Source organism: Trichosurus vulpecula, chromosome 8, assembly GCF_011100635.1.
Source record: "Trichosurus vulpecula isolate mTriVul1 chromosome 8, mTriVul1.pri, whole genome shotgun sequence".
NCBI lineage: Eukaryota > Metazoa > Chordata > Mammalia > Diprotodontia > Phalangeridae > Trichosurus > Trichosurus vulpecula.
Window position 1 is genome coordinate 49,352,650 of NC_050580.1, and position 16,618 is coordinate 49,369,267.

Here is a 16,618-nt window from a genome sequence, read left to right on the forward strand (position 1 = left end):
GAGACCGTTGTACTGCTGAACTGGACAGTTAAATTTCTACTTCGACTTAATCAATGAGTATTCATTAAGCGCCTACGATGTGCCTGGCAGTCTGTTAGGCACTGAGGACATAAGTACAAAAAATGAAAAAAAGTTCTGCTTTTATTCTAATGGGGAGAAAACAAGTACGTGTAAAAATATATACTGCATAAATATAAAGTTAATAAATACCAAGCAGTTAAATAAAAGATAATTTGAGAGGGAGGGTACTCATGGTAGGGAAGAGGCTCTCAGGAAAGGCTTCATGTATATTGTGCTTGCATGTTTTTTAAAAATCAAATTTTTACTAGCTTACTAGCCACGTGACTCTGGGCAGGTCACTTAATTCCTACCTCAGTTTCCTAATCTGTAAAATGGAAATCATAACAGCACATATCTCCCAAGGTAGTTGTGACACTCGAATGAGATCCTAGTAATTGTGAAGTGCTTAGAACAATTCCTGGAAAATGTTAGGCGCCATGTAAATGTTAACTATTCTTTTTATCACTATTGTTGTCAGTAGTCTTTTCAATGAACCTCCCCTGAATGAGAAAGAAAGAAAAACAAAGTCCTATTACAAATATACAGAGGCAAGCAAAATGAATTCCTACCTTGGCAGCACACACACACATACATATATATATGCATATATCCACACACGTACACACATACATGTGCAGATATAAATACATGATACATGTGCATACATTCACATATGCATACATGTACGTATATACACATATATCCACACATGTACACACATACATGTGCAGATATAAATATATTATATTTGTGCATATATTCACATATGCAAGCACATGCACATAAAGGTGTATATATGCCTATATATACACATATACATAGGCATGTATATGTGTGTATATACAAGTACATATGCCTGTACACCCATATACACATGCATGTGTACATACACACAAACAAGCATACATACATACATACATACATACATACATAGAAAGTCTGGATCGTCCTCTGAGTCCATCACCTGTCTCCAGGAGGCAGGTAACATGTTTTATCATGAGAATCCCGGAGTCCTGGTTTGTAATTGCAACTGGGTTAGAGTTCCTAAGCCATTAAAAGTTGTTTGTCTTTATAATATTGTTATTGTATTAATTGCCCTCCTAGCTCCTAGTTCTTGAGCTAGTTGGGAAGTAAAAGAAGATGGGAGCTCTATGGGGTGGAAGTAGGGAAAAACATAATCCTGGCATCTGCCACTGAGAGGTCAAAAGAAGGGAAATAGGAAATGAAGTGTCAAGTGTGAGGAATAAAAAGAAGGCTAGTTTGGCTTCATGGCAGGGTTCAGTGGGGAGAGAACATTCTGTGCAGGATCTCAAAGCCTTCTTATCAGGATAAGTTGAGGTTGCTTAAGGCTCATAGGAAAGTAAAGAAAGGATACTGGGCAGACAGCAGCCTTCCCCTCCCCCCACCTCTGCCCTTGCTGGGTCCTCCAAGGCTGCTGGGTGGGCACAAGTCAGCTTTGGGGCTCTGCAGGGGCCTGGGCTGGTGCCCTTGAAACTGGGCTAAATTCTCCTCCTCTTTCCCAGGAAGCCTCCAGTTTCTAGCCCCACTTTCCACCCTCCTGGGGCTGCCCACGGGTTACTTAACATTTCACACCAGTTCTAGGGAAAGCAAAATATCCTGGCTGCTCCTGCCAACCTTTCACTGCTGTGCTTCCCAAAGAGCTGGAAGCTGTCAGAGCCAACAATTGGCCAATCCCTGGCAGAGAAGAGGAGGGACGCTGGGAGGGGGGAGGGGGAGAAAAGAGGGATGTGGGGGGGGGTGCTGTGCATAATTCTGGTGATGTGTGCACATGCCTGTGTTGGAGGACTTTTCATAGGATTTAGAGCTGAAAGAGACCTCGGAGACCACCTGCTCCAACACTCTCTTTTGAAAGAATTGGAAATTGAGGTTCAGAGGGTACAAAAACGGAGCACTGATACAATCAATATTGGAAGGTTTCCAGGAGGAGGGAAGGTATTGATTGACAGGAAGAGAGAGGAGTTGGAAGCACCCATACGATATGCTTACGAACCAGCTTCCTCTGGAGGAATAACGGGTGCAGAGGTCGAAGGATCCCCCAAGGCCTCACCTACAATTCTCAGGATTGATGATACTACATTAAAATAATTCTGTCTACTCCCAGGTTCCACTACTCTTCCAAGAGTTCTCTGTGCCCCACTTAAGCTTCCTCAAATCCATCACTTTCCCACAGAACAAAGAAGTGGTTAAATCCTCTAAATCTGCACTGGCAGAAGGTCAGGGACTTGGCTTGGGGAGGACTGACTCATCACATGACTTGAGTCTGCAAGGGGAAAGGGCCAAAGGCAGTGGTGAGAGGCTAGGTATCTGGGTCAGGGACACTGCACCTGTCAACAGTCAGAAACAAAGAGAAACACAGGTTAGTGTTGGGGAAATCATACCAATAATCCTTGGAGAGATAAGGGAAGATGGAGAGGCACAGAGAGAAAGGGAGAGAGGGAGGGAGGAAGGAAGGGAGAGAGAGACAGATACAGATACAGAGACACACAGAGATAGAGAGACAGACTGAGAATCTGTCTGATATACAAAGAGAGAGACAATGAGACAGAGACAGAATCAGATGAAGAGAAAGACTGGGAATCACACAAAGAAACAGAAAAAACTGAGAATCAGACTGAGAGTCTGAGAATAAGACAGACAAAGAAATAGACAGAGGAAGAGAGAGAGAGAGGACAAGTGTATGTGTACGTGGAGGGCTGGAGAGTCTGGGATTTCACCAGTAACCTTGAGTAAGGGAGGAGGGAGACAGACATCAGTCAGTTATTGTATACTCAAATCCTAGATAGAAGTCTGATGAGGAGGTGTGTTGCCTGTCTGATAGCCCCAAAGGCATTTTATTTCTGTGATATTCTAAGCTGCAAGTAGTGCATACACTTGAGTGCATGGGTCCCTGTAGGGTGAAAAAGGAACTCATTAAAATGTCAGGGTGTCGCTTGTCTAACAGCATCACGTTCATTTACCTTCTAAAGGGAGGTCAAATTCCAGTGTGGCATTTTGATTCTTGGGAGGTCTACATCAGGGGAGTGGCCCTGGTGGAAAGTTAGGGTTCAGTTCCTTTCACAGTTTCAATCAGTCAATAAAGAATTATTAATTACCTCCTTTGTGCCAGGCATTGTGCCAAGCACTGAGGATATTGTTGCTGCAACATTTCAGTCTTATCTGACTCTCCATGACCCCATTTGGGGTTTTCTTGGCAAAGATACTAGAGTGGTTTGCCATTTCCTGCTCAGGCTCATTTTATAGATGAAGAACTAAGGCAGACAAGGTTAAGTGACTTGCCCAGGGTCGCATAGCCAGTAAGTGTCTAAGGGTGGATTTGAACTCATGAAGACAGTCTTCCTGATTCCCAGCCTAGTGCTCCATCTACTGTACCATCTAGCTGCCCTACTGAGGGAATAAAGAAAGGCAAAAGATAGTCTTCACTCTCAAGGAGCTCACAGTCGATGGGGGAGCAACCTGCCAGTGATAACATATGGATAAGATACATACCCATATCCATAACCATACATATCTATATGATAAATTAGAAATAATCAACAAAGGGGATTGGTAAAGGCTCCTGTAGAAGGTAAGATTTTTCGCTGAAACTTGAAGGAAGCCAGGGAAACCAGAAAGTAGTGTTCAGGAGAGGGAGGGGGGGAGAGAGAGAGAGAGAGAGTCCCAAGGCATAGGAAGTAACTAACTAAACATTCATTTAGTGTTCATTGCATGCCAGGCATTGCATTAAGCACTTTACAAATATTGTCCCATTTGATCCTTGCAACAATCCAGGGAAGTAGGTGCTATCATTGTCTCCATTTTACAGATGGTGACATTGAGGTAGAGAGAAGTTAAAATGACTTGCCTAGAGTCACATACCAAGTAAGTGTCTGAGGCTGGATCTGAACTCAGATCTTCCTGATTCTAGGTCTAGCTCTCTATCTACTAAGCCAGCTAAATTCCTTGGTATACAGCCAGCAAAAATGCCTGGAGCCAGCAGATGGAGCAGCATTGAGAAAAGTAAGGATCACCATAGGGGTAAGTGAATCATACTGATTGTTTATTGTGAGTCCTTGATGTATTTTCTGAAAGTTCTGTTGGGTGAAATAAAGGCTGCCATTTGCCTGATATCATTAGTAGCTCGAATGCATCCCTGGGGTCAGGGTTCAGGGGTGGATGGCAGATACCTTTTACCTATCCGTATCTGTGTAATCTCAGATATAAATTATACTGAAATTTTCTAAGAGTAAATTTGGGGTGGGGGCATAGTGAACCAAAGACTTGGTGGTTTCTTAAATCCTTCTCCCTACATCCCATCCCCTACATTGGACCTATTTTCCATAGACCCAGACTAGTGGTACTGGGCCATGTATCATAACTGTTCTCATTCTAGGGACCCTCCCAGGTTTAATGCCTTATATTCTGTTTTATGCTTCCAGTTATTACCATGTCTTTGAGGGACAGATTAAAATTCATTTCTCTACTTGTAGTCAGGAAGACCTGGATTCAAATTCCACTTCAGATATTTATTGGCTCTGTGACCCTGGGTAAATGACTTTACCTCTTTGTGCCTTAGTTTTCTTATCTGTATACTGAGAAGGTCAAATTCCAAAACCTGGGGTCCTTTAGAGGATCATAGTATACATGATCTTCTGATCACTAGAAATTTAGACAAAGCACATGACTTCATTTCAGAAGGAACACCTGAGACTCCATTAAACTATTTGGCTTACGTTGGCTCCCATCCACTGTAGAATTCTATTAGAATAACCACATTCATTCACCCCAAATATTCTATATCCTGTGAACTATGTATTCCCCTTCTGGTTTTTCTCTTTACCTACAACTCATACAGGCTCCCAGAACACCATAAATGATGATACCTAAAAAGACTTGAAACATGCCCTATAGGAAGATAGCAAATGGGGAACACCATTATCACCTTCTTTCTGTGTTGCTCATAGCATCTAGCACAGGCCTGGACATATGTGAGTTCTCACAGAAAATCTGGTTCATCACTGGGTAGATTGAACAAGAAAGACCTGAGTTCCAATCCAGCCTCAGAAACTTACAAGCTCTGTGACCCCGGGCAAGTCATCTACCTTTGAAATAGGGATTGTGGGGGAAATATTTTATTATTTATTAATATTGTTTGAACCTAACTTTACGTATCTAACCCAAGGCTTCCCATAGAGGCCACATTTACTTCAGAGATGCTCCAAGGAAGCCACTGTGAGGAATGATTGGGTCTACCCAAAGTTTGTGTTTTGGATTCCCCTATAGCTTGTGTCTTGCTTTGCCCTAATTTTATTGAATGTTTATACTTACCTGCTGATATAGATCTCAAGCAAACTGTTCCTGTTCTGTTACCCTTGACTGAATACAATACAATGCAAAACAGGGATTCAGGAGGAAGACATACCTCCCAGCCCTCTCCTTTACCAAACCAACTTAATAAACTTCTTTCTCAAACCCTTTTTGGTTTTTGGGTTTCTTCTCCAGCTATAAAATAATTATAGCTCCTCCTTCAAGAGTTGTTATGAAGACTAAATAAATTAATATATGTAAAGTATTTTGCCTTAAAGTACGGTAAAATGTTAGCGATGATGATGATGACGATAATGATGATGACGACGATGATGATGATGATGGAAGTTGGAAGTCAGGCTTGGTGGGGATAGGCAGTGAATTCCAGAGCAAGTGTAGAGGGGAGAAATTGGTGAGGCTGGTGAATGTCTAAGGAGACAGACTTTTCTGACTTCCCCACTGTGCCTCGTGTGTGTGTGTGTGTGTGTGTGTGTGTGTGTGTGTGTGTGTGTGTGTGTGTGTGTGTAAGGGAGAAGAGAGTGCTATGCAAATAGTACACCAGTGAGCCTTTATTTTCTGAACTCGGGGATCTGGGATCCAGGTGCTATTTAGCTCCAGAGCCAAATGATTAAAAAAGGTCAGGGAGGAAGGAGTCCTGGACAGGATTTCTAGTGCCAGGAGGCCAGAAGGCAGAGTGAGGCTCACAAAGTGGATATTATTGTGAAGAGGCAAAGTTTAGCCTTTTAACAATTAGTGATGTGTAATAATGAGATGTAGGTAAATGAGTTTCTGGTCTCTGGAGGTCTTCAAGCAGAGTGGTTGGATGACCACTTGTAGGATTCCTAGGAAGGGAAGTTTGTTTTGATGCCTTCCCCCTTCTTCCTCCATCTTTCCCTTTACTGGTACCCATCCCTCAAGGGCCTATTCTAGGTGGTGTTCACCAGGGTCCCTCTCTCTCAAAAGCCCACAGCTGATGTCATGTGACCGTGGGCAAGTCACTTCATCTATAAAATGGGGGGAGGGAGTTGGGCTTGATGGTCTCTAAATTCCCTTCCAGCTTTGAGTCTATGTTCCTATGATCTGCTTCATTAGATTAAAATATGAGTCCCTTCCCAGAGGGGTCTGCATTCTTATGCTCTTAAATGAACCAGTAAGTAGCCTATATGGCTGGATCACAGAGTGTGGTGAAGGGAGTAAATGTGGGGCATAAGATCAGAAACTGAGAGCTAGAAGGGACCAGAGTGGGGAGGTGACTTGTCCAACATCACTCACGAGGTAGTATATAGCAGAACCAGAATTCCAGCCAAGATCTTCTGACTCCTCATTTTCTGCTTTCTTCCTTTAGGTGGCATCAACTTGAATGCCAGGCAAAACAGGTTTTTAGGTTACTCCACTGGCAATAGGACACCTCTGGAGGGTTTTGATCAGAGGGTTAACTTGGCCACATCGTTTTGGCAAGTGAGTCAAGGATGAATTGCAGGATAACAGAGAGTGGAGTTGGGATGACTAATGGGCTAATGGGCTACTACAAAAAATCAGGTAGGTGGTAATGAGGGTTGGGGGCTGGTAAGAAGATGTTGGCAAGAGAGAAGCAAGCCATGGAAGAGAGTGAGATCGACAAAACAGAGAAGATAAAGAGAATAGGGAAAAGAGAACCTGAGGAAGTATCTACCTTAAGGACTCTGGAAAGGGATAAGGAGTCAGAGAAGGAACAGTTAGAGAGGTAAGAGGAGAACCAGGAGGACTATGATGACTCTGAAAGTGAAGTAGGCATGAATATCTAACTGAAGGGTGTGGTCAACAGTATCAAATGCTGTAACATTATCAGTAACAGTATCAAGGAAGATAACTGTAAAAAAAGGCTACTGAATTTGGGGATTAGGAAGTCATTGGTGACTTGTGAGAGAATAGTTTCAGTCAAATATCAGTAAAGGAAACCTGGTCTCAAGGAGCTGAGAAGAGAATCATGAGGAAGTGGAAGGATTGGATGCAGACAGGTTTTTCTTTTAAAAAAATTTTGGTTGATGTTTTTTGTTTTACGTTTCCTAGATTTCCTCCTGTATTACTCTCTCTTCCCTTATACCTTATTTACTTTTTGTAAGAAAAAAATTAGCAAAACAATTCAATACATTGAAAAATTAGACAATTAGACATTATTTGCAATGTTCCACACCTATAGACCCCCACCCTTGTAAAGGAGTTGGGGGATGGGCAAACAACTTTTTCAAGCAAGTTTGGATGTGAAGAGGAAGAAAAAGATGGCATAGCAGACATATTTTAATATCATTGACTTACAGCCAGAAGAAATATGAGGTCATCTAGTCCAATGTGTGAGAGAACTGAGACTTAGAAAGGAAAAGCTCAGAATTGATACTTGAACCCAGGCTTTATAACTCTCAGGGCCCTTTACATTATAGCACATGCTGACTCTTAGTTGCTAAGAGGGCTCAAGAAAAGACTTTGGGAATGTATGTTTAGGGAGATAGAAGCTGGTTTGAGGCTTCAGCTAATCTCATCAATTTTTTAGATGAGGAAACTGAGGCAAATAGGGTTAAGTGACTAGGGTCACACAGCTAATAAGTCATATTTGAACTCAAGAAGATGAGTCTTCCTGATTCCAAGTCCAGTGCTTTATCTGCTGTGTCACTGAGCTGTCCTATACTAGTAGAGAGTAGGAGTAAGGATAGCCCTTCCTCTGAAAAAGGAGAGTAGGAGGGGAGGAGGGGGTGATGATGCCAAGAATCTTGGAGAGAAATTGAAGGAGGACACAAGGGATGGTCTTCATATTCTCAGTGAGCCAGGGAACTGAAACTTGGAAGGAGCTATTTTCAGACACGGTGATAGGCTAGCAGAGAAGATGTTTTAGGGTGGGATAGTGATGGGGTGATGGGACCTGGACCCCTAAAAGGAAAAGACCCCGTCTTTGAAAGCAACCCAGTCCTTGAATTTTCCCACACATTTCAGCAGCCCAGATTACTGGCATCTGGCCCATCCCAGCCCACCTAGATACTTGGCAGTCCTTTCAAAGTGGCTCTTGACTCACAGAGACCACTTAACTCCTTTCACTATTTCACCTGGCCCACCCCAGGCTATTTGCCACTCCTTAATCCCGTCCAGATCTTTTCACTGTTCCTTTTTGCATATAAGTATCAGTCTTACTCCCAGTAAGTTGCAGATTCACTAAATCTAGCCGGCACTATTGGCATTCAAATTAACATTGCCACTTTGACTGGAAGACCATTTGAGTGCTTAAATTCTTTCCAGGTGGACCCCCTCGTACCCTGACACTTTGGGGTTTCCAGCAACCTCAAACTAAACCAACAGACTGAGGTGGAGTTGAAGAGGAGTTCTTCCCCATACTCCCCATCACAGTCACAAGATGGGTGGGGGAAGTTTGTAAGGAGGAAAGGTTTGGCAGTGTGGTGCAGGGGAGAGAAAGCCCTGGATTTAAAATCAGAAGACCTAGGTTCGTATCCTGACTTTGTTCCCCACTACCTGTGTGACCTTGGGCTAGTCACTGTTCATTCCTCTGCAAAGTGAAGGTGGCTAATTAGAGGATTCCTATGGCTGCTTCCAGATCAAAGTCCTTCTTACCTTCTTGAATCCCAGAGGGAGATTCTCTCTCTACCCCCAATTCCCCACCCCACATCATTGCAGAGATCCATCTACCAAGTAGTTTGCCTTTCTCTGAGCCCCAGTAAACATCCCCATCCTGCTTCCCAGATGTACCCTTGCTTTTATAAGCAGGGCTTTAAGCACCACTTCTTACATCAATGACTTTAAATGAAAAAAGAAAGCTCTTTTGAATACAAATGCTGCATTTATTTCCTTAATGCCTCTCTCAGCTCTCAGCTACCTTCAAACCCATCAGAGCCACTTTTAAATATTGAGGGAGCTCCCCTCATTTTGATGCTAATGCAGCATTTCATGCAGATAACGTCTTTGAATCTGGCTGAGGAAATACATTAAAGGTGAAATCTAGAACTTTGAAATTCCCGCTGGAGGAGCTGACCCTTGCTGGGGGTAAGGAGGAGGGGGTTTAGGAGTCAGTGGGAGGGCTGTTGGATTCAGGCTGACCTCCCTGGTTTGCTATGAGGGAATGCCTTCTGAGGCCTCCCTTTTCCTGTAGTGAATTCCCAGCCTAGGTGAGGGGGAGATGTCAGATAGCAAAGATGCTGTTCTTGTCTTTACGGATGCAGCTATCAGGCTGGTCCTAGAAAGAGCATTGGCTTTGATCTGTAGCCATCCCTTTCCTGATCTGTAAAATAGGAATGCTCCTCTAAAGTTTTCCTGCTGTATTACATTATGATGTGGCTCTCCCTGATTGTACATATCTCAGGCAGGTCTTACCAAGGTAGGAAGGCTTGGAGTTCTGACTGGTGATGACTGGCATCTGTTATCCCAGGGGCAGCCTTGGTGATGCTCATTACCAGAAGGCTGACCATCCTCTGGTTTATTTGTCTAGCTGCAACAACACGTGAAACTATGTGCTAACACCTGGATCACAACAATGTGAATGATAATAGTAACAACATTTGTATAGCACTTTAAAGGTTTGCAATCCTGCAATCCTCACAACAACCCTGGAAGTTAAGTACTTTTATGCTGTTCAGTCCTGTCCCGTTCTTTGGGACCCCATTTAGGATTTTCTTGGCAGTGATATGGGAGTGGTTTGCCATTTCCTTCTCCAGCTCATTTTACAGATGAGGAAACGAAGGCAAATAGGATTAAATGATTTGCCCGGGGTCCGACAGCCAGTAAGTGTCTCTGGCCAGATTTGAATTCAGGAAGAGGAGTTTTCCTGACTATGGGCACTGCCACCATTTCATAGATGAGGAAAGTAAAGCAGGCAGAAATTAAGGGACTTGCCCAGGGTCACACAGCTAGTTAGTGTCTGAGGTCACATTTGAACTCAGATCTTTCTGACTCCAGGTCCAGTGCTATGTTTTAGAGAAGAGACTCATGGATCCTTAAACAAAATGGAGATCATGACAATACAGTGCTTCAACATTTTATTGGCTTCATCAATCGTCTTGTCAGTGTGGGTACTTCTTCCAAACCTTTCCATGTCTCTCGTTCTTCACATTCTTGATGGTGTCCTCTGTAAATCCTTCAGAGGATCCAACCCATGTTCAGGGGGAAGGGTATCTTCTTGAGGCTTCTTGACTTTATGTGAGGTACCAATGCAGCATGGGATTTGTCCATTGTTTAGCCATTGATGTGTGGCCGACTCACCCACTTTCCTATGGACACATCTCTTTGATGCAGAACCATCACTAGAAAGATTCTCCTATCTCTCTTCCTGTATTCTTTCTCCTCTCTAGTTTTTCATAACACCATTCTTTCATGATTCTCCTCCTACCTCTTTGACTGCTCTTTCTCAGTCTTCTTTGCACACTCATCATCCATATCATACCCTCCAACTGTTTATATTCCCCAAAGTTCCATTTTAAACCTTCTTTATTTTTTGCTCCCTCCAAAGTTTTTTAACCTGGGGGCCATGAACATTTAAAGAGAAATATTTTGATAATTATATTTTAATATAATTGGTTTCCTTTGTAATCTAAGTATTTTATATCGGGCATTTAAAAACATTATTCTGATGGGGTCCATGGACTTCACCAAACTGCCAGAGGGGTTCATGACATAAAAAAAATGTTAAGAACCTCCTTTTTTACACACTTTCTCTCTGTAACCCCATTAGCTTCCACAGATTTAACTATCATTTTTGTGCAGATGACTCATGGATCTACATATCCAGCCTCAGTGCTTCCCTTAAGACTCAGCCCTGCATCACTAGTTGCCTTCTGGGCATTTCAAACTCAAGTGAATTCCTTCCTTACTTCCCCCCCTTCCCCCCTCGCCAACATTAGACTTTCCTTTTTCTGATGAAGGTATCTTCCCAGTCTCCCAGATTCATAATCTCATGTATTGGTAATTAGGGTGGGACTTCTTTTTTCACTGTTTTCCCTTTTGGAGCATTGAAGTAATCAAGTGCCTTGGATGAGTCTGTCCTTTGTTTCTTTGGTTAAATCAGGAGTCCTGATGACCTGCTTAAGAAACAAGGGAAAGCCTAGTTCACGTAGGTTTGAGTTGCATGGCTGTGATGCCTGAAGAAGCATCACATGGTTTTGAGTTGCATGGTTGTGATGCCCTTTGACCCTGGACAGGGTATATAAACTCATTGGAAGAGTGTTGGTGTGGAGATTCTGGGTAGCTGTTAAGGAGCCCCATGGCTTTGAAAAAACCCACATGTTGGTGCTTCTCTAGTAATTGTGTATCGTGATTTGATTTGTTTATATTGTCTTTGTTTGTAATTTCTGTTTATATTTTCTCTGAAGTTCAGGGTGCTGGCTTTTCCCCCTGAACTAAGTGAATGATATATGTATGTTTAATTAAAGTAAGATTGTAAACCCCTTAAAGTTGCTTTCCTTAGAAAAGCAGATCAAAGCACTTGTGCTGGCAGCCCTTCTGTATGCTGGTATTGTTGGTCTTACACCCCCGAAATAGCTGCTAGCAACATTGTTGTTAGACCTCAGCATTATCCTTGACTTCTGCCTTTCCTTCACCCCATAGATCCAATCAGTTGCCAAATCTTGCCATTTCTACCTTTACATTATGTCCTGCATCTGACCCCTTCTCTCCAGTCATAGCTGTACTAGCTTGGTTCAGGTCCTCATCACCTTTTAACCAAATCATCCTAATTGCCTCCTAACTAACCCAACTGTTTCAAGTCTCACCATTCCAATCCATCCTAGACACTGCTACCAAAGTAGGGAATTTACTCCACCCCACCCCACCCTGCACCTGGCAGTCCAGCCAAACTGGCCTTACCTCTTGTAACAACGATTCGGCTAGCACCTGTTGTGGGGTGTAAGACCCCACAAGACCAGCAACAAGAGCTGCCAGCACAGGTTCTTTTGATCTGCTTTACTAAGGAAAGTAACTTTAAGGGGTTAACAATCTTACTTTAATCACACATACAAATATAACTCACTTAGTTCAGGAGGAAAAGCCAGTGCCTTGAACTTCAAAACAAATTACAAACAGAGATAATATAAACAGACCAAATCACAATTCATAGTTACCAGGAAAGCATCAACATCTGGGTTTACAAGCCAGGGGGCTCTTAACAACAGCTGCCCAGAGTTTCTTCAAGTCACATGCCACTCTTCCAATGAGTGAGAGCCCCAGATAAAATGCTAACCTTTGAGTTTTTATACTCTGTTCAGGGCCTGAAGGAGTCACACCTAATCTGCAAGAGGGTGTGAGTCTGGGGCTTAGCACCTAGTAAGACTTAATCAAAAGCACTTGTTTACTTTAGCACTCTAAAAGAGAAAACAGTAAAAAAAGTCCCACCTTAACTACTGTTAGAAACATACCCACATTGTCTAGGAATAAACAAGACTCGTTGGGAAGCCAGGAATGTTTTAATTATAATTTACATTTATTCCCCCTGAATAAATGGGAACCTCCCCTGAACAGAGTACAGGAGAAAGTACAAAGGACTCAGATGGATGCCAGTCCTTTAATAGACCCTCAAAATCTCCTGCCAGCCTCTTCATTGGCCAGATACAACCCCCTGACTGCCTACATCATGGTCTCCTCAAATAGCTCATTTAAGCATGTGTACAAGCCTTTCACCTGACCAACCTGAGGCCTGGTTTCTGCCAAAGCTGGGATGCGGGAGGGGAAAGGTACACCTTCAATTCTGTGGAAACAAAACCCCTCCTCCCATTTCTTACAATTGCCAATACACCTCTGCCTCATAGAATCCTTCTCTTCCCTTAAGAAAGGAAAGAGGAAGAAAATAAGCATTTATATAGCACGTACTATATGCCAGATCCTTTGCTAAGCACTATACAAATATCTCATGTGAGCCTCAAAACAACCCTGAGAAGTAGGTACTAGTATGATCCCCATTTTACAGCTATGGAACTGAGGCAGGCAGCAGTTAAATGACTTTCCTATGGTCACACAGCTAGTAAATGTGTAAGTCTGGAGTTGGACTCAGATCTTCCTAATTCCAAACATACACTGTACCACATGACTGCATCCTTTAAAATGCACAAACCTCCCCCAACTGCTAGTGCCTTCCCTCCAAAGTAACTTGCATTTAACTACTTTGCATTTATTCGTATTTCTATAATATGCATTTATACATGTATATATATGTATATATACATGTTTACATATCTAGACTATGTATGTATGTGTGTGTATATGTATTTGTGTGTCTATGTGTATGTGCATGTGTGTTAGTTTATTTTCTATGTGTTACCGTGTCCCTTATTAGAATGTACGTTTCTTGAAAGTAGGAATTTTCATTTTTTTAAAAAAAAATTTGTATCCCTAGCACTTAGGACAGTGCCTGGCCCAGAGCAGATGCTTAAAAAATTCCCGTTATTTGATTGATTGGGTAAGGTGACTGGGGTTTTGCCCTAAGGTGGTTTAATTTGGAGGGTGCTGACAGCTCCATAGCTCATTCTGCAGGTAGAAAAAATTGGACTCAGTAACCAATTAGTGAGAATAATTAGTGAAAATTGTAAGCTACCAGGTAGGGGCTTTCTTCCCTAGATGCCAGACTCCAGGGGAGCTTCTCCCCTCCTTTCCGTGGTACTGTAGGTTGCTGTGTCCTGGGCTCTCCGCTTATGAGATGTCCTGGGGTCTCCATCTTCTCTCCTTATCAACTCAATCAATTTCAAAAAGCCTATTTGAGGGTGCTCCTCATGTTGCTTGCCCCAATCTTGTTTTGTGAATTTCCTGTTTTCCTTTGATAATGTCTCTTGTGCTGCTTTTTGTGAGTAATTAATTGTTGGTAATAAGGGTACAGTTCAGAGGCAGCAACCCATCTGACTTTGGGTGATTGCCTCATATTGAGAATACCAAGACAGGAATACAATGGAGAGACATATGCTCTCCAAAGGCATTTGCCACTGTCATGGAAGACATCAGTGGAAAGGTCCAAATAGAAGGTAGGGATGTTAAGTATCTTCCATAGGCTTCTGTCAGGGTAGAGTCAAGAGGGGCTTAGATGCATGTGAAGTACTTTGTCAGTGTAGGGTGTTGCCTATGGGGAGTTAATTAGGTCACTTTTATAAGTCCCCCCATCAATTTGGTGAGATTACAAGGCATGAGCATTTGGAGGTATCTGAAGAGCTATGGGTAAGTGGGTGGGGGCTGCCTGTTGGTACCAGTGTGAGAACACACAGAATTCTTTTTAAAAAATATATAATATTTTATTTTTTCCCCAATCATATGTTAAAACAATTTTTAAACACTTTTAAAAAAAAATTTTGAGTTCCAAATTCTTTCCCTCCCTCCTTACCTCCCTCCGGTGATGGTAAGCAATCTGATATAATTTATACATGTGAATTAATGGTAGTCATTTTGTACAAGAAGACTTAGAAAGAAAGAAAGAAAAAAGAAAGGAAAAGAAAGAAAGATTGGAAGAAAGAAAGGAAGAAAATGAGAAAAATAGCATGCTTCAGTCTGTATTCAGATACTATCAGTTTTTTCTCTAGAGGAGGATATTATGCTTCATCATTAGACCTTTGGGATTGTCTTGGATCATTGCATTGCTGAGAATAGCTTAGTCATTCACAGTTGCCCATCCTTACAATAGTGCTATGACTGTGTACAACATTCTTCTGGTTCTGTTCACTTCACTTTGCATCAGTTCAGAACATACAGAAATCTTGATCAGATCTCAATGCCTGGTGCTAGCTCCAAGATGATTGGCTGGCTGGGGCTCAGGAGACCCTTTTCCTGGGTCTATGAAGGTCTAGGCATCAAGGTGCACAGAGCTAGAGCACTAGACTTGGGGCTGAAATTTTGTTTCGGTTATTCATTAGCTTTGTTATCCTGAGCCAAGCACTGAGCCTCTTTCCATCTCAGTTTCCTAATCTGGCTTCTCATGGGGATCAAGCAAAAACATTTGTGAATCACTTTGAAAGCCTTTCAGTGCTGGCTGTCTATGAGAGCAAATGGGCAGACCAGTTCAGCATACATTTATATTTTCAGTCTATTTCTGGAGAAAATATAAGGAAGTAATTTTGTGGTCCATGTCCTTGGTGGTTTAGAATCTAACTAGGTCCCAGCAACAAGCAGCTAACAGGGAGGGACAGTAGTGGCCATGAGTATGTGTTCAGGGTGTCCGTGTACCTAGTGTAGGTTCTATAGTCTCCTGCCCCAGAACCAGGCAGTGACATCTGCCCCTCACAGCTCTGGGGGTACTCCGAAAGGTGGAGATGTGTCTTTTCTCTACTGCCATCAGCATGAGCCCCCGTGTGCTGTGTTTCCCCACAATGAGGTACCAATGACTAGCACTCAAGTTCTATTGAACTGCTTGACATGCATTAACTTTTACAAAAGGATGTTTGCTTCAAAGAAATAGCACCAAATCCCAACCTTTCCCCCAATACCTTAAAGACCTACTCTTCACTATAGTACCTCAGCTGTGAGCAGGTTCAACTTAGCCCAGTTCATACATACCATTGGTCCCACCAAGCTCATTTCCAGATGTGGCATGACTGCTGGATGAATTCTTCTCTTAGCTTCTGTCTAACCTGGGTCCAGAAGGTCACTGACAAAGGCTGCTTCTTGCTCCTCAGGGCATAGGTGCCAGACTGACTGCCAAATGTGACCTGGACTACTCAGATGTTTGTTCTCCTGCCCTTTCAAAACTCCCAAGGTTGGAGACTCCGCTCCCTTCTCCTCACAAAAACCAAATGCAGTGTTCAAGGATCAAGGCTTATTTCTTGGGACCATGTAGCACCAGAGGGTAGAAGACTCCACTGTCTCTCACTTTACAACATAATCTGTCACTGGACACCATACAACCACAAACAGAACAGCTAAAAAGACTGAGACAAGAGAGATCTTGTGGAAACTGTCTAAGGCCTTTGGAATGCTTCTGTAGCCAATCCAAGAGCCTTCCATTTGCTAACTAGAACCAGTCACAGAATGGCTACACATGCTCCACAGTCTTTCCAAGATACTCTATCCTGACTGTCCTGGAAGCATGTTTTCTGCTTCTCCACATGGAGAATAATATGGACCAGATCCCAATTACACATGTGCAAGATTAGGGAATGAGCAGGAGAAGTATTTAGAATGAGCATGGCTGTAGTGAGGGGACATTGGAATAAGGAGAGAGAAAGAAAGAGAGAGAAAGAAAGAGGGAGAGAATGAGAGAGAGAAAGAGAGAGAAGGGACAGAGAATGAGAGAGAGAGAAAGAGAGAGAGAGAGGGA